Below are 19,099 nucleotides of genomic sequence, written 5' to 3'. Positions count from 1 at the left end.
TTTTTGGCCGCGTGGTTCCCAATCAGAGGCAGCTGTCTATCGTTGTCTCTGATTGGGAATCATACTTAGGCAGCCTTTTTCCCACCTATGTTGTGGGTAATTATTTATTTTCTGTTTGTGTTTTTGTGTGCCACGGTTGTGTCGGTTTCTGTTTACCTGTTTTTTTGGTGAAAGTTTCACTTTATTAAAAGATGTGGAATTACATGCACGCTGCGCCTTGGCTCATCTATGACAGGGAGTTTGAAGACAGTGAACGTAACACCTGAGCTCCTGCTGCAGCCACAGGTTTCTATGGACAGACAGACAGATGTCAGGCATACTGATCTACTCAGTCTAATTTTCACTGACACAGCACCACCACATAATGCTCCTCTGTGAGTAGGCTTAGGGTCTTCGAGCTTGTCCAAGGGCAACAGGTGTAGTCTTTGTTTAAAATTATACTACTTACTCTCTAGCCCCTTGGGTCTGGCTCCTGTATAGGGTGTTGCTTTACACCCTGATTTGGTGTATGTACTCTGGTCTGCCGTTTTCCAATCCCAAGTGGCTCATCTTCAGCCACCTAACCTACTTCCTGATGGTGGTCTACCACCTGGTGGTTTTCTGTAACCTGTCCTGTGCCACACTCCTGGTCAGGTGCCACTTCAGGTACCATAGAAAGACCTGTCCTGGAGGTAATATGGCTGCCAACGCTGCATTTGAATTTACTGGTCGAAACAATGAACTGACTGATGTTTGCTCTTCATTCTTAGGGGACCAAACTAGAGAGTGTGGAAATGGAGCAGAGCCCTTGGGTCCTTTCCCCCTCCCTGTTCTCCTCTCCATCTCCCTGAGACTGCAGTGGTTCTTCCACAGCCTGATGTGTGCCTTCTGCCTCACTGTGTCCTTCCTCTACTGGAGTCTCGACTCCCCCATGGAGCACCACCCTCTGTCCCCCTTCAACCTCAACATGCACATCGGCAACTCTGCCCAGGCCCTTCTGGACCTCCTCTTATCAGCTGCGCCCGTCCACGTGGCCCACTATCTCAACCAGCTCTTCATTAGCTGCCTCTACATCCTGTTTGCTGTGGCCTGCTGGCTGGCTACACCAACCTCATTGGGAAGCCTTACATCTATCTACAAGGTTCTGGACTTTGGAGGGTATCCCATAGTGGCCTCTCTGTGTGTGCTGGGCTTTGCACTGGTTTGCCTGCCCCTCTGTCACTTCCTAGTGTGTCATGTGCAGCTGGCAGGCAGGGTGAGGGGGAGGTAGGCTGGGTCTGTGCAGGGAGGCCTGGTGATGGAGGGTGTGGGCAGGTGGCGGTCTCCCTCATGGACCCATCCTCCTCAGTGTTCAGTCCCAGGAGGAGGGGAGAGGTCCTGGGCGATGAGGCCACTCAGTCCCTGCTCTCATCCACCACCAGTACTCATAGTCTGAACTTACATAGAGCTTGATGCCATGTTGTTTTACATGTTCTGCATAATGTCATCCATATGTGTCGTCCGGTCCCTGTCAGACCAAATAATACAATGCTTAATTGATATTATCTTCACTTTGTAGTGTGTGGTGTTATAGTTGCCTGATCCAAGAGGTAACAAACATCACACTTGCCAAATGTTTATCTTCGTATCAGCAGGGGGCAGTAACAGTATTAGTTGCTTTCATCACTGTGTTCAGCCTTAGTCAGTGGTCAGTATGGTCATTTCACATAGTAGGATCTATTCATTAGCCAGCTTACATAATTAACATTGAGATTTTAGGGTACGCTAAAGTTAGGCATGGCAGTAATAGCATGGCTGTTTTGGGGTTGTTGTTTTTCTGAATATTGGTCAAGTTTGTTCAATTGTATATTTTATTCAAGTTTAAAACTATGGATGGACCCTACTTGCAGAATACACAGACCACTGTTGTCCTAGACATCCTTACACAATGAAAATAACACATCTGCATATTATGAGGTCTAAAATACTGATGAGGCTGATGTGAGCAGACTGGTGCTCCAATGACAGCAATGATGAAATGACAAGCAACCTCCTCCCTCCATTCCTTCTCCCTTTGTCACACAAAGTGCTGACACATTACATTATAGCCAAACTGTACCATTCTCATATTAGTCTGTCAGTTGGAGGAAAGAGCACTACATCCTATGTCCCCAGCACCTACTCACTGGTGACCTGGTTATAGCCCAGTCTCCCTCTGTCCCCTAATACCAATTCACTGGTGACCTGGTTGTAGCCCAGTCTCCCTCTGTCCCCCAACACCTACTCACTGGTGACCTGGTTGTAGCCCAGTCTCCCTCTGTCCCCCAACACCTACTCACTGGTGACCTGGTTGTAGCCCAGTCTCCCTCTGTCCCCCAACACCTACTCACTGGTGACCTGGTTGTAGCCCAGTCAGTCTCCCTCTGTCCCCCAACACCAACTCACTGGTGACCTGGTTGTAGCCCAGTCTCCCTCTGTCCCCCAACACCTACTCACTGGTGACCTGGTTGTAGCCCAGTCTCCCTCTGTCCCCCAACACCTACTCACTGGTGACCTGGTTGTAGCCCAGTCAGTCTCCCGCTGTCCCCCAACACCAACTCACTGGTGACCTGGTTGTAGCCCAGTCTCCCTCTGTCCCCCAACACCTACTCACTGGTGACCTGGTTGTAGCCCAGTCAGTCTCCCTCTGTCCCCCAACACCTACTCACTGGTGACCTGGTTGTAGCCCAGTCTCCCTCTGTCCCCCAACACCAACTCACTGGTGACCTGGTTGTAGCCCAGTCTCCCTCTGTCCCCCAACACCTACTCACTGGTGACCTGGTTGTAGCCTAGTCTCCCTCTGTCCCCCAACACCAACTCACCTGTGACCTGGTTGTAGCCCAGTCTCCCTCTGTCCCCCAACACCAACTCACTGGTGACCTGGTTGTAGCCCAGTCTCCCTCTGTCCCCCAACACCTACTCACCTGTGACCTGGTTGTAGCCCAGTCTCCCTCTGTCCCCCAACACCAACTCACTGGTGACCTGGTTGTAGCCCAGTCTCCCTCTGTCCCCCAACACCTACTCACCTGTGACCTGGTTGTAGCCCAGTCAGTCTCCCTCTGTCCCCCAACACCAACTCACTGGTGACCTGGTTGTAGCCCAGTCTCCCTCTGCCCCCCAACACCAACTCACTGGTGACCTGGTTGTAGGCCAGTCTCCATCTGTCCCCCAACACCAACTCACTGGTGACCTGGTTGTAGCCCAGTCTCCCTCTGTCCCCCAACACCTACTCACCTAAGACCTGGTTGTAGCCCAGTCAGTCTCCCTCTGTCCCCCAACACCAACTCACTGGTGACCTGGTTGTAGCCCAGTCAGTCTCCCTCTGTCCCCCCAACACCAACTCACTGGTGACCTGGTTGTAGCCCAGTCAGTCTCCCTCTGTCCCCCCAACACCTACTCACTGGTGACCTGGTTGTAGCCCAGTCAGTCTCCCTCCTGGATTGAGTGGATTAGTGTAAATCGGTGGCAGGTTGTGACATCACAGGTTCTTTACTGTAACTCCGCTTTTCAGAGTCAGCACAAATAGTGGTTAATTTGAGTCTGTTTAATTTATTTGTTGAAGAAGAGGAAAAAGCTCAGGCAAATCCCTGCGTTTTCATTGAATCACATCAGGTGGAGTGTGACCTGATTGGCCTATGGCCCAAGCCAGCCCCAAGTGACCGAGTGACAGCCAGGCCTCGGCAGATTAACTGACATTAAGGCACTACATTGACCGCCAGCTTTTATCTCCATGTGTAACTCTGTGTTGTTGTATGTGTCGAACTGCTTTGATTTATCTTAGCCAGGTCGCAGTTGCAAATGAGAACTTATTCTCAACTACCCTACCTGGTTAAATAAAGGTGAAATAAAATAAAATCAAATGAAAATCTCCTTGTTGATTAATGCCACAGCTACAAAATTAGATGTGTCTATTTCTTCTGTAGAAGGTGAAATGGAACACTTTGACAGTTGTGTCATCTTAGTACAACTGAGTAGGGATTTACTGGAATTTATCATGTCAGTTTACAGGGCGTTTTATACAACACAATAGCCATTGATGCAGTCATGGCTGTAGATTTGAAGTCTGGAGAAAGGGTGTGGTGCTCACTTTAGTGACATTTTGCCTTGGTATATTTTCTCAGATCTCCAGAGAATGATCTGTGATCTCTCCAGACATTAAAGGATTTTGATTATACACATTGAGGTCTATATGGTTATGCCGCCAGACTGGAGAAACAGCAGCATCCACACAACTGTCACCTCCTGTCACGGTCCAGTCACACTCCAGAAGCCCAAGCGCCCGTCATCCCAGCTGTCTCACTGAATCCCATGCTGTGTACCAGGTGAGTCGTGACTTGCATCTGGTAGTGGGCCAGGCTATGATTATGAATGGATATATCTCAGTCACACGGTTGTATTTCCATAACAACCACTACATGAAGGCAGAGGGTTATTGATACAAATGTCCTATTTCCATTTTTCTAAAACCAAATGACTGATTGTGTAGCAGATTTGTACAGTAGTGGAGGATAAGTGAAGGCAGATAGAAAGCACTGGCACTATGTCTTTCAGCAAAGCACTCCTTGACTAAGATACAGTATGTATTTATACAGTTAAGTTCCCAAACACGAACCAATTCGCTTGAATACAACTTGTTATGTTCTGTTAATTACTGATGTCCCCTTTAAGACTGGAGCACCCTTGGTCATGCGCAAGTTGTTCTATGTTATTCTGGTACTAACTCGTTTCAGTAAATGTGAAGCTCCAGTTCAATTTCTTGTATTGAGTCTTTCTTATTATATAAATAAGTAATAAGAGCTAAGACACTACACATCTAATTTTCTTTAAAAAAAAATGTACATTCAAAGTTCTGCATAAAAATATGTATATTTATTCAGTAGGCTATTCTTAGATCTGTAATGGTAATGTGGGGATGTGAACTAGAAGAGTGAAAGCGTGAATTTGTTTTGGGGCATGAGAGTCTGCATGAAAATCACACCAGTGGTGTGGTTTAAATTAAGGTTTGAACGAAGAATGTAACCTTGTGACACTAAATCAACCATCTAGACTACCCACAACTCCATTCCTACAACATGAGCATGTAAGAAAGCATATTTGACACAGTTCACCCGTAATAGACTGTCCTGTCCTATCACCTAAATAACCCTTACTAATTGCAGGGACTTTAGTTGATTTGTTGTGATGATGAGAATCTTGACAAACCAGACCGGAGTTATCCCCTGTGTCCTCTGGCGACCCTGCTGTGACCCCTCAGTGTCCTGGTGTGACTCCTCTATGTTCAATGGCCCTGGTTCCACAGGGACAACATGAGACCCAGCTCAGTGGAGGCTTTTGAGGGGAGGACGACTGATAATAATGTCTGGAACGGAGCAAATGGAATGGCATCAAACACCTGGAAACCATGTGTTTGATGTATTTGATACCATTCCACCAGGTTCCGCTCCAGCCATTACCACGAGCCAGTACTCACAAATTAAGGTGCCACCAACCTCCTGTGGCCCAGCTGTGGAAAGGCTCTGGGTTATCTGGCCCTGGTTCCACTGGGACAACATGAGGCCCAGCTATGGAGAGGCTCTGGGTTATCTGGCCCTGGTTCCACTGGGACAACATGAGGCCCAGCTATGGAGAGGCTCTGGGTTATCTGGCCCTGGTTCCACTGGGACAACATGAGGCCCAGCTATGGAGAGGCTCTGGGTTATCTGGCCCTGGTTCCACTGGGACAACATGAGGCCCAGCTATGGAGAGGCTCTGGGTTATCTGGCCCTGGTTCCACTGGGACAACATGAGGCCCAGCTATGGAGAGGCTCTGGGTTATCTGGCCCTGGTTCCACTGGGACAACATGAGGCCCAGCTGTGGAAAGGCTCTGGGTTATCTGGCCCTGGTTCCACTGGGACAACATGAGGCCCAGCTATGGAGAGGCTCTGGGTTATCTGGCCCTGGTTCCACTGGAACAACATGAGGCCCAGCTATGGAGAGGCTCTGGGTTATCAATTCAAATCAAATCAAAATGATTTATATAGCCCTTCGTACATCAGCTGATATCTCAAAATGCTGTACAGAAACCCAGCCTAAAACCCCAAACAGCAAGCAATGCAGGTGTAGAAGCACGGTGGCTAGGAAAAACTCAGTAGAAAGGCCAAAACCTAGGAAGAAACCTAGAGAGGAACCAGGCTATGTGGGGTGGCCAGTCCTCTTCTGGCTGTGCCGGGTGGAGATTATAACAGAACATGGCCAAGATGTTAAAATGTTCATAAATGACCAGCAGGGTCGAATAATAATAAGGCAGAACAGTTGAAACTGGAGCAGCGGCACGGCCAGGTGGACTGGGGACAGCAAGGAGTCATCATGTCAGGTAGTCCTGGGGCATGGTCCTAGAGCGCAGGTCCTCCGAGAGAGAGAAAGAAAGAGAGAAAGAGATAATTAGAGAACGCACACTTAGATTCACACAGGACACCGAATAGGACAGGAGAAGTACTCCAGATATAACAAACTGACCCTAGCCCCCCGACACATAAACTACTGCAGCATAAATACTGGAGGCTGAGACAGGAGGGGTCAGGAGACACTGTGGCCCCATCCGAGGACACCCCCGGACAGGGCCAAACAGGAAGGATATAACCCCACCCACTTTGCCAAAGCACAGCCCCCACACCGTTATCTGGCCCTGGTTCCACTGGGACAACATGAGTCCCAGCTGTGGAAAGGCTCTGGGTTTTGTGGTACAGACAGGGTCAGCTGAACCTTCCTATCCACTACTTAACCAAAAGTATGTGGACACCTGCTTGTCGAACATCTCATTCCAAAATCATGGGCATTAATATGGAGTTTGCTGCTATAACAGCCTCCACTCTTCTGGGAAGGCTGGTCTTCTGTGAACGCTTTACCATTTCAATATGTTTGATGTAAGGATAGTAAGTCAAATAACAGCATGAACAGTATGGCCTTTCTCCGATTGTGGTAAAGTTCACTCTTCAGTGCGTACTGTAGTTCTTGTCCTTATTTTACTGGAGACATTTTGAAACATATTTTCCTCAGTGACCTAGAGGTAAATACAACCAAGGCAATTCTCAGAAGAAAAAACACACACTGGTAATACAAGTGCTTCATGCAGCCAGGCAAGCACCTTTTTAATAGTCTGGCCATCTGTACAAACACAAGACATCTAAAGGCAATAACTGGAGAGTAGTGAACATATGATGGCCACATGAATTTATATAGGGATTAGATATTTTATGAGTTTCAGCATTCATATTAGGCAGAGGAATGCTTTTCATTCTTCTTATTCCTCCCAACAAAAAGCCATGACATATTTTTTCACCATCATATCTGAGAGATTACTTTGATGATCTCTAAGACAACTAAGACCACATTTCATTTAGATTTACAGTTGACTCCTGTGAGGTGCTCATTGGATAAGTGCAACGTACATTAGAAAAAAACAATTGACATGATAGTAGATTACTGCTTCCCACAGTTCCTTTTAACATCAGAGCACCATTTCCACTATTGTCTCTGACTGTTTGCGAACAACAACCCCATTAACTGTGGATGTCCACACCCAACTAAATCAAAGACTATCTTTGTACAGTGCCAGATCCATTGCCTAGCTGTTACAGTATGTGGACTGAATGACCAAGTTTACTGTAAAACAGAAGTTTGGCGTAGTTGGAGCCTTCAGCTTGTGTGTCTATCATCTACGGCCGACCCCAGGACTGTATTGTGACCCGTAGTTTCCCAGCAGTCCTGCTCCTGCCCCCGTCTGATGTTGTTGGCAGGGATGAGACAAGCATGCAGTCTGCAAAAATTACACTCGTACAGCCCACTGTGCTCCAACCCCTTCATAAGGAGAATGTGAGGAACTCATCAAGAGAAGCTCCAGCATAGTGGGATCAATAAGCCATACCATAGGGAGGTCAGTGAGTGCTGCGGTCCCTTTGTCTAGGGACAGATCCCTGCATGTACTAGTACAATATACTTCAGAAGACTTCTACTGCATCAACACACACACACACACACACACACACACACACACACACACACACACACACACACACACACACACACACACACACACACACACACACACACACACACACACTTCAGATGTGTATACTGAACAGAATATAAGGTTCTTCACACCGTAGTGAAGCCTGATCTAATAGAAATACTGTATTCTAAGGATTTGTGAGATTCTGTTATGTCTTCATCCCTTTCAATTCCACCCCCACCTTCCTCTCTCTTGGGGCCTCGACTCTCTGTGTCTGGACTCTCCTGGAGAGTGTCATGACGTTGGCCTGGGGGATAGGTTTATGACCGTCATAAATACCTCTTCCCCCCTTTTCTCTTCTCTAACCTACTGAGGTTACTTTAAAAAAAACTTGGTTAACATAGAGATTCTGGGAACATCAGTATGTGGGGGGGAAATGAGCTATATTCTGGTAATCCGAACAATTTAACATATGCAGTGGTACTTAATGAATATGATGTCAGTTCGGTTGTCATCTGAGACATTCTCATCAATGATAAGATGACATAAACTTCACATGGAATTGTTGTTCAATTTAAATGTTTGAATATGAAATTACTTGCGATGGGATGAAATGTGATTTTAGCTTCTAAAATGTGAGATTTGGATTTTCATAAGTGTTACAATGAATTAAATTCCTATGTTTTAATAACCAATTAAAATGAATCACTCTGTCAATTCATAAGAGGTTGTAAGACCCTTATTGGTATAAAATGGACAGAGACCAGCATTTGAAATCAACCAGCTGCGTTTATTCTCGTGAGTACTGCTCCTTACACATTTTACCACAGGTTATAAACTTAAAATGACATCATTAGTTTGAGTACCAACCCGTGTCATCTCCGCTCTAGTACAAAGGCTGTATGGTTCTCACATCGTCTCGCCTTATTAAGATGATATATGACTGCGTTTAGGACAGCTGGTGTAGATAAGTCTTCTAGCCAGTCTGGCTATGAGTTCATTCATTTCTACCATGGTACAGACAGTCATTGTTCTAATTCTTGATTATATTTGCACACATTATATTCAGTACTAAGATTAAAAATAAAATTCATACATATACAGTAACATAATAGTATTCTGATTCGTACATATACAGTAACATAATAGTATTCTGATTAGTCAGTCCTGATTGAAATGTATACATAATTACACACACACACACACACTTCAGATGTGTATACTGAAACCCCACCTCTTTAAGGAATACCTAGGATAGGATAAAGTAATCCTTCTCACCCCCCCCCCTTAAAAGATTTAGATGCACTATTGTAAAGTGGCTGCTCCACTGGATGTCATAAGGTGAATGCACCAATTTGTAAGTCGCTCTGGATAAGAGCGTCTGCTAAATGACTTAAATGTAAATGTAAATGTAATCATTCCCTTAACAATAAGATAAGGCTGCTCAATCAGTGGCCCTCCCCTGTGAAGGGACAAAGGCTATAAAAGTTTTCAAACACACCCTCCTCTTCCTTCCTATATAAGCTCTTGACTACAACATAACTTTCTGTTCCCATGAGGTAGGATGACGATCCTATGTCAGAATGGTTCAGACAAAAACTACAGAACGAAGCCAACATCAGCATGAGCTTTGGTTGCGAATGGTATGAACCTTGAACTCTTATTCACGACAGAAGTGATACCTCCTAGCCGTTGAGTTAGCGACATCAGCTGCAAACGCAGGTTAGGAAGGAACAGACAGAGTATCCCATCTACCACACAACGAGGTTACTACAACTTATTCAAGTGACCACCAGAGACATTCTTCAAAGGACAGAGGACTCGATTTGGCAAAACAGCCTTCCATCTACCAAAAACCTGTAATGCTCCGGGTGTCGTGGGTGTGGAGTCAAATGCAGGAGACAGAGTTCAATGCTGTGCGTCTTTTATTAGCACCAACGCAACACAGGGTGCTCACAAAAGTAATGTTTCCCAAACACAGGGGAAAAAGTACAATGGAGAAAATCACGACTAAGCACGTACCTCTACAACAGAGCCGAAGGTTTACAATGAAAAATAATCCCGCACAACAACCAGGCGGGCCGGCTGTCTAATAAAGACAAACTAATTACACAAGAACAGGTGCTACCACTAAACATACAAGGAGGGGGAGGAAAAACAATCAGTGGCAGCTAATAGGCCGGTGACGACGACCGCCGAGCGCCACCCGCCCGGGAAGGGGAAACACCCTCGGTCGGACTCGTGACAAACCTACTGAAGCACAGCTCAGAGTAAATATTTATTGCATTTTCCTTTTCCAAATGGGCGGTAATTTAGAATGCATAAGATACTGTATTTACGATAGCACAGCTTCTTCCCTTTGTTCCCCCAGTCTCCCGCTCTTTCACTCAACCCAGCCCCTTTTCCTTTGTGTAACAAGCTGTCATATCTGTTCCGCCCGCTAGGTACGTTTCCTATGAATTATCCGGGTATAATTAATTATTTGTATATGTTATTCTGTGTGATTAGTTAGGTATTTAGTAAATAAATCATTAAACCCAATTTTGTATTGCTGATTCAACTTGTTAGCCAGGATTCTTGCAGTTTACAATTTACAGATGTTGAGACTGAAGTAAAATGACGATTAATGTTGACTGCTATGGATGTAAAATAATTACTCATCTTTAAGAGCTTATTCAGAAGATAACAGCTCTATAAATATTATTTAGTGGTGACCAACTCTCTAGTTAATTATATTTACATGATTAGCTCAATCAGGTGATATTAATTACGGATAAATTATTTTATAGAATAGCATGTCATAGCAATTAATCCGGCATAGCCAAATACACGATAAAAGGCACACAATGTCTCACTTCCTGGAATTCTTCTTGCAGCAGGAACAATGCTCAGGGGTTCTTTGTTTCCAGCAGAGTGTCTGTGAACCACAGCACAGGTTCTCTGATGGCCTGAGTGAGGGGTGGCAGGTGGTCCCTGTGTGTGTTTATGTGTGTATGAGAGGGGGTGTTCTGTGAACTTGTCTTGTAAAAACCTTCTCTGTCCCTTGAAGTCTTGAGGAAATAACAAACAACATTTCAGTGGAATGACAGATGTCTCCTGTTGATGAACGCTTCCTGAGACTGGCTAATTACACCGGCTGGCTGGCTGGTACAGCAGCATTATGTAACAGATACAAATTATTCATGCTTTCTATTGGTGCCACTCCAATAGATCTGCTGGATGATTCAGTTGCCCATGTTAGATAGTCGTGGCCAAAAGTTTTGAGAATGACACAAATATAAATCTTCACAAAGTTTTTGATATTTTTGTCAGAAAACTATGGAATACTGAAGTATAATTACAAGCATTTCATAAGTGTCAAAGGCCTTATTGATAATTACATGAAGTTGATGCAAAGAGTCAATATTTACAGTGTTGATCCTTCTTTTTCAAGACCTCTGCAATCCGCCCTCGCATGCTGTCAATTAACTTCTGGGTCACATCCTAACTGATGGCAGCCCATTCTTGCATAATCAATGCTTGGAGTTTGTCAGAATTTGTGGGGTTTTCTTTGTCCACCCGCCTCTTGAGAATTGACCACAAGTTCTCAATGGGATTAAGGTTTGGGGAGTTTCCTGGCCATGGACCCAAAATATTGTCACGACTTCCGCCGAAGTCGGTTCCTCTCCTTGTTCGGGCGGCGTTCGGCGGTCGACGTCACCGGTCTTCTAGCCATCGCCGATCCACCTTTCATTTTTCATTTGTTTTGTCTTGTTTTCCCTCACACCTGGTTTACATTTCCCTCATTACTTGTCATGTATTTAACCCTTTGTTCACCCCCATGTCTCTGTGTGAAATTGTTTGTTGTAAGTGCTTGTGCATATTTTGACTGGTGTGCGATGGGTTTTGTACCCATGTTTTGTTATTTCTGGATGCCGTTGGTTTTGATAATTAAACTGCTCCGGTTATTACACAGTTCTGCTCTCCTGCATCTGACTTCCCTGCCACCAGTTACGCACCCCTTACAAATATCGATGTTTTGTTCCCCGGGCCACTTAGTTATCACTTTTGCCTTATGGCAAGGTGCTCCATCATGCTGGAAAAGGCATTGTTCGTCACCAAACTGTTCCTGGATGGTTGGGAGAAGTTGCTCTTGGAGGATGTGTTGGTACCATTCTTTATTCATGGCTGTGTTCTTAGGCAAAATTGTGAGTGAGCCCATTCCCTTGGCTGAGAAGCTACCCCACACATGAATGGTCTCAGGATGATTTACTGTTTGCATGACACAGGACTGATGGTAGCGCTCACCTTGTCTTCTCCGGACAAGCTTTTTTCCAGATGCCCCAAACAATCGGAAAGGGGATTCATCAGAGAAAAGGACTTTACCCCAATCCTCAGCAGTCCAATCCCTGTACCTTTTGCAGAACATCAGTCTGTCCCTGATGTTTTTCCTGGAGAGAAGTGGCTTCTTTGCTGCCCCTCTTAACACCAGGCCTTCCCTCCAAAAGTCTTCGCCTCACTGTGCGTGCAGATGCACTCACACCTGCCTGCTGGCATTCCTGAGCAAGCTCTGTACTGGTGGTGCCCCGATCCGCAAGCTGAATCAACTTTAGGAGACGGTCCAGGCGCTTGCTGGACTTTCTTGGGCACCCTGAAGCCTTCTTCACAACAATTGAACCGCTCTTCTTGAAGTTCTTGATGATCTGATAAATGGTTGATTTAGGTGCAATCTTACTGGCAGCAATATCCTTGCCTGTGAAGCCCTTTTTGTGCAAAGCAATGATGATGGCACGTGTTTCCTTGCAGGCAATCATGTTTGACAGAGGAAGAACAATGATTCCAAGCACCACCCTCATATTGAAGATTCCAGTCTGTTATTCGAACTCAATCAGCATGACAGAGTGATCTCCAGCCTTGTCCTCGTCAACACTCACACCTGTGTTAACGAGAGAATCACTGACATGATGTCAGCTGGTCCTTTTGTGGCAGGGCTGAAATGCAGTGGAAATGTTTTGGGGGGATTCAGTCCATTTGCAAGGCAAAGAGGGACTTTGCAATTAATTGCAATTCATCTGATCACTCTTCATAACATTCTGGAGTATATGCAAATTTCCAGCATACAAACTGAGGCAGCAGACTTTGTGAAAATTTATATTTGTGTCATTCTCAAAACTTTTGGCCACGACTGTACAATGTAGAAAATAGTAAAAAATAAAAACTTTAAAAAGCAGGTGTTCTAAAACTTTGGACCGGTAGTGTACGTTATAAACTTTCAATCATAGGCTAGGTTGTAGCAACCTCATGATGGGTATAGGGAAAATTTGAGTATCATGTAGTAGCCTAAACCTATCGATGTTACATTGAACTGGGTGATCTATCAATGTTACATTGAACTGGGTGAATGGAATATGAATGACAGTCATCCAGTATGCTATAATAGAAATAAGACCATGCTCATGAAAATAATAATCATCCTTCCTCATCTTAAACGGCACTGACCGCCACTGGCCTATATACATCAAATATCCTAAATTTTGTACTTGTCGCCCTAATTCAGAAATGAAACACAAATGAAATATGTTTAACCATTTATTGAAGATGGAATAATGCAAGTCTTGGCGATATAGTCTCTGCCCCTACAATTACCTACAAGCAGTGAGCGTGGTAAAATATACCAATCCCCCAGCAGGAAAACAGAACCTAACTGGTGGAGGCTGGGGTGGTGGCGTAGCGCAGTTACGCGAGAAGAAAACGCATGGTAGCAGTAGCAGCAAGCGGCAGCAGGATGTGTGAGCAGAACGGTCAGCTAAATAGACCGCAAAATAAGATTTTTACTAGCATCTAATTGCTGCAATCTCAGATGATGTGTCAGCTGTGGCAGGCACTTGGGGTCCTTTTCTGAACTGGCTTCACTTTATTTAATGTTGAGAGTCCCTCTGTAGTAGAATCAACTTGTAAAGGAGACAGCTGTGAAGTCACACACACCTGGCTCAGCATAGCAGCAGAAACCAGGAGCAAACACCAACAGACACACACACACACACACACACACACACACACACACACACACACACACACACACACACACACACACACACACACACACACACACACACACACACAGTTGGATGATTCTGCTGGAAGGAAATATCAGCATCTTCAATAACCAGGTGTCCTATTCATTGTTCTTGTCTGAAAGTGAAAGGCATAGTGTGTGTATTGTGTGCGATTATACAACAGGTGGGTCTAATCCTGAATGCTGATTGGTTAAAACCGCATTCCATCCGGTGTCTATTCCACAGTTACCACTGGCTAAATCTATGACGCTAAAATGCCTATTTACTCTGTTTCATTTGACTGTGCGATCCACTGTCTCATTCGCCCAGCCAAGCAATGTTACCTGACATTTCTTTTAGACTAATATTTAGTTTTCAACAGCAGATATTTGTATAAACATTGCTGTCTGTCTCTCTGATATTTGCAACATTGTTTCAATATTCAAATTCGATCTCCAGCTGCCCATAGTAATGAACGTGTCGGAATAAGACAGACAGGCAGGCAGCGTTTCTCAGCCAGTCGAAGTCATGAATCAGCTGGCATCATTGTTATGGATATATACAAAGAAATGTACATTTAAAAAAGGTCAAATGAAACGAAGTGCAGCTAGTTTGCAGTCTTTCCAGCTTCAGTTTGAAGTGATTGTGTTAGCTGTGTTGTTGGCTAGCTCCCCTGAACAACGAAGTCCTGACGAGTGAGCACATTTTCTATGCCAGGCAAAATCAAACACCTCATTTGCTCATTGTTATGGATGTATCCAAATGAATGTCACTTGAAAACAGCTTAAACAAATGCAAATGCAGCTACTTTGATGTTATTCTGGCTGCACTTTTTGAAGTGACTGTAAATTAGCTGTAGTTGGCTAGCTAGCAAATAAGGAATAAGAACATTGCCAGCCAGTATGGCAATGGAACATTTAGAAGAAACGACTGGGTCGTGTCCATAGACACAGAACAAAAAGACTGAACGACTGGATCGCATCTCTAGCAACCGAACCGATAGAACGAACGACCGGCCAGCTTGGGTAGCAACCCTAGATTTGTGTCGGGACTATATCTTGTGGAAGGACAAAATAGTATGAATAAATTCATAAAAATAATGTTTTTGATGTATAAAAGTAATAATGCCCTCGAAGCCGATGTTTGGAGGATATATTGACACGGTTTGCCTGCGACTTCGTCTCGGGCCTAACAACACCCGGACCAATATATCCTCCAAACACCGGCTTCGAGGGCATTATGACTTAAACACGTAATGGCCAGTTTATTAGATACACCCATCTAGTACTGGGTCGAACCCCCTTTGCCCCAGAACAGCCTGAATTGTTTGGGGAATGGAAACGTTGCTCAAGTGGTATCAAGGGACCTAACGTGTGCCATGAAAACATTCCCCACACCATTACACTGCTGCCACCAGTCTGTACCATTTACACTAAGCAGGATGGGGCCATGGACTCATGCTGCTCAAGTCAAATCCTGTCTGCCATCAGTATGACGCAACAGGAACTGGGATTCGTAGGATCAGGCAAAGTTTTTCCACAACCTAATTGTCCAGTTTTGGTGATCCTGTGCCCACTGGAGCCACTTCTTCTTGTTTATAGCTGATTTGAGCAGAACCTGGTGTGGTCATCTGCTGCAATCACCCATCTATGACAAAGACCCATGAGTTTTGTGTTCCGAGATGCTGTTCTGCACATCATTGCTGTACTGCACCGTTATTTGCCTGTCTGTGGCCCGACTGTTAGCTTCCATGATTCTTGCTCTTGTCCCGAGTGGCGCAGTGGTCTAAGGCACTGCATCTCAGTGTTAGAGGTGTCACTACAGTCACTGGTTCAAATCCAGGCTGTATCATATCTGGCCGTGATTGGGAGTCCCAAAGGGTGGCGCCCAGCATTGGCAGGGGTAGGCTGTCATTGTAAATAAGAATTTGTTCTTAACTGACTTGCCTTGTTAAATTATAATTATCCTTCAACAAGCTGTTTTCACCATTGTGGTAAAGTGCTTACAGTTGAAGTCGGAAGTTTACATACAACATAGGTTGGAGTCAACAAACTTTTTTTCAACCACTCCACAAATGTCTTGTTAATTAACTATAGTTTTGGCAAGTCGGTTAGGACATCCACTTTGTGCATAACACAAGTAATTTTTCCAACAATTGTTCACAGACAGATTATTTCACTTACAATTCACTGCATCACAATTCCAGTGGGTCAGATGTTTACATACACTAAGTTGACTGTGCCTTTAAACAACTTGGAAAATTACAGAAAATGATGTCATGGCTTTAGAAGCTTCTGATAGGCTAATTGACATCATTTGAGTCAATTGGAGGTGTACCTGTGGATGTATTTCATTCAAGGTCTACCTTCAAACTCAGTGCCTCATTGCTTGACATCATGGGAAAATCAAAAGAAATCAGCCAAGACCTCAGAAAAAAATGTAGACTTCCACAAGTCTGGTTCATCCTTTGGGAGCAATTTCAAAATGCTTGAAGGTACCACATTAATTTGTACAAACAATAGAATAGGGGGGGGGGCAGCATCATTTTGTGGGGGTGCTTTGCTGCAGACGTGCACTTCACAAAATAGATGGCGTCATGGGGAAGGACAATTATGTGGATATATTGAAGCAACATCTCAAGACATCAGTCAGGAAGTTAAAGTTTGGTCTCAAATGGGTCTTCTAAATGGACAATGACCCCAAGCATACATCAAAAGTTGTGGCAAAATGGCTTATGGACAACAAAGTCAAGGTCACTTTTTCCACCACGGGTTTTCACCCACAGGACTGCTGCTGACTGGAGGTTTTTTGTTTGTCGCACCATTCTCTGTAAACTCTAGACACTGTCAGGCATGAAAAGCCCAGGAGGCCGGCCGTTTCTGAGATACTGGAACCGGCGTGCCTGGCACCAACGATCATATCATGCTCAAAGTCACTTAGGTCACTCATTTTGCCCAGTCTAACATTCAATCGAACAGTAACTGAATGCCTCGATGCCTGTCTACCAGCTAAGTATAGCAAGCCACTTGACTTACTGTCTGTAGGTGTTAACAAATTTCGTAAACAGGATGGTGTACCTAATAAACTGTTTCAAGTGTCCAAATGTATACTGTAAATAGACTGCTCTGTAATAAGAGACAGAACTGTGTCATAGTGTACATCTGCTCTGGTTCTCCAGTGACCTTTGAACTGCACATGGTGCTGCCTGCGCCTCCATGGCCCAATAGGTAACAAATCCCCACTGGGCCCCCTAAGAACAGCTGCTGGGCTTCTAGATTCCAGAGGGGAAATGTCCCCTGCACTACTCACTAGGCCTGCAGTGCTCTGACAACTTCAAAGGAGATGGAGTGGCTCATCCATATATAAGACACCACATGAGGAAGAAAAATATCCCAGCTGTAATTCAGATGTAATTCAGATATATAATGAATGTATATCCTCCATGTGATTATGCATCTATTTGAGCCTCTGTAGAACACTTTCAGCGTGTCACTATCATCATCCTATTCATAAGGCATTGGGGCCCAAAGTGCTGTTTGGAGAGAAACACTGAATCTAAGTAGAATTTAGATATATCCTCCAGTAGGCCTATGCAGGTAGGGAGCTTCCCAATGTGAACATGAGAAATAGGACACTTCAAGCCCTATGGCATCACTTTGCACTCTCATGAATAGCAGACAGTCAATGACCCAGAAATGGTGTGTGTGTGTGTGTGTGTGTGTGTGTGTGTGTGTGTGTGTGTGTGTGTGTGTGTGTGTGTGTGTGTGTGTGTGTGTAAACAAAAGAGAGTCTTGAGACATGCTTCTGCATGGCATCTCTGTGGCACCTGCTTCAAAGCAGGTCACTGCAAGTGGTGGCTCATCACGCCTTGAACAGGAATGGAATAGCCAAGTACAGTGGGGCAAAAAAGTATTTAGTCAGCCACCAATTGTGCAAGTTCTCCCACTTAAAAAGATGAGAGAGGCCTGTAATTTTCATCATAGGTACACAATGACAGACAAAATGAGAAAAAAAATCCAGAAAATCACACTGTAGGATTTTTTATGAATTTATTTGCAAATTATGGTGGAAAATAAGTATTTGGTCAATAACAAAAGTTTATCTCAATACTTTGTTATATACCCTTTGTTGGCAATGACAGAAGTCAAATGTTTTCTGTAATTCTTCACAAGGTTTTCACACACTGTTGCTGGTATTTTGGCCCATTCCTCCATGCAGATCTCCTCTAGAGCAGTGATGTTTTGGGGCTGTTGCTGGGCAACACGGACTTTCAACTCCCTCCAACGATTTTCTATGGGCTTGAAATCTGGAGACTGGCTAAGCCACTCCAGGACCTTGAAATGCTTCTTACGAAGCCACTCCTTCGTTGCCCGGGCGGTGTGTTTGGGATCATTGTCATGCTGAAAGACCCAGCCACGTTTCATCTTCAATGCCCTTGCTGATGGAAGGAGGTTTTCACTCAAAATCTCAAGATACATGGCCCCATTCATTCTTTCCTTTACATGGATCATTCGTCCTGGTCCCTTTGCAGAAAAACAGCCCCAAAGCATGATGTTTCCACCTCCATGATTCACAGTAGGTATGGTGTTCTTTGGATGCAACTCAGCATTCTTTGTCCTCCAAACACGACGAGTTGAGTTTTTACCAAAAAGTTATATTTTGGTTTCATCTGACCATATGACATTCTCCCAATCTTCTTCTGGATCATCCAAATGCTCTCTAGCAAACTTCAGACAGGCCTGAACATGTACTGGCTTAAGCAGGGGGACATGTCTGGCACTGCAGGATTTCAGTCCCTGGCGGCGTAGTGTGTTACTGATGGTAGGCTTTGTTACTTTGGTCCCAGCTCTCTGCAGGTCATTCACTAGGTCCCCCCGTGTGGTTCTGGGATTTTTGCTCACCGTTCTTGTGATCATTTTGACCCCACAGGGTGAGATCTTGCGTGGAGCCCCAGATCGAGGGAGATTATCAGTGGTCTTGTATGTCTTCCATTTCCTAATAATTGCTCCCACAGTTGATTTCTTCAAACCAAGCTGCTTACCTATTTCAGATTCAGTCTTCCCAGCCTGGTGCAGGTCT

This window comes from Oncorhynchus nerka, linkage group LG2 (assembly GCF_034236695.1).
Source record: "Oncorhynchus nerka isolate Pitt River linkage group LG2, Oner_Uvic_2.0, whole genome shotgun sequence".
Lineage (NCBI taxonomy): Eukaryota > Metazoa > Chordata > Actinopteri > Salmoniformes > Salmonidae > Oncorhynchus > Oncorhynchus nerka.
The sequence above is the reverse complement of the archived record's forward strand: the minus strand, read 5'-3'. Positions refer to the sequence as shown.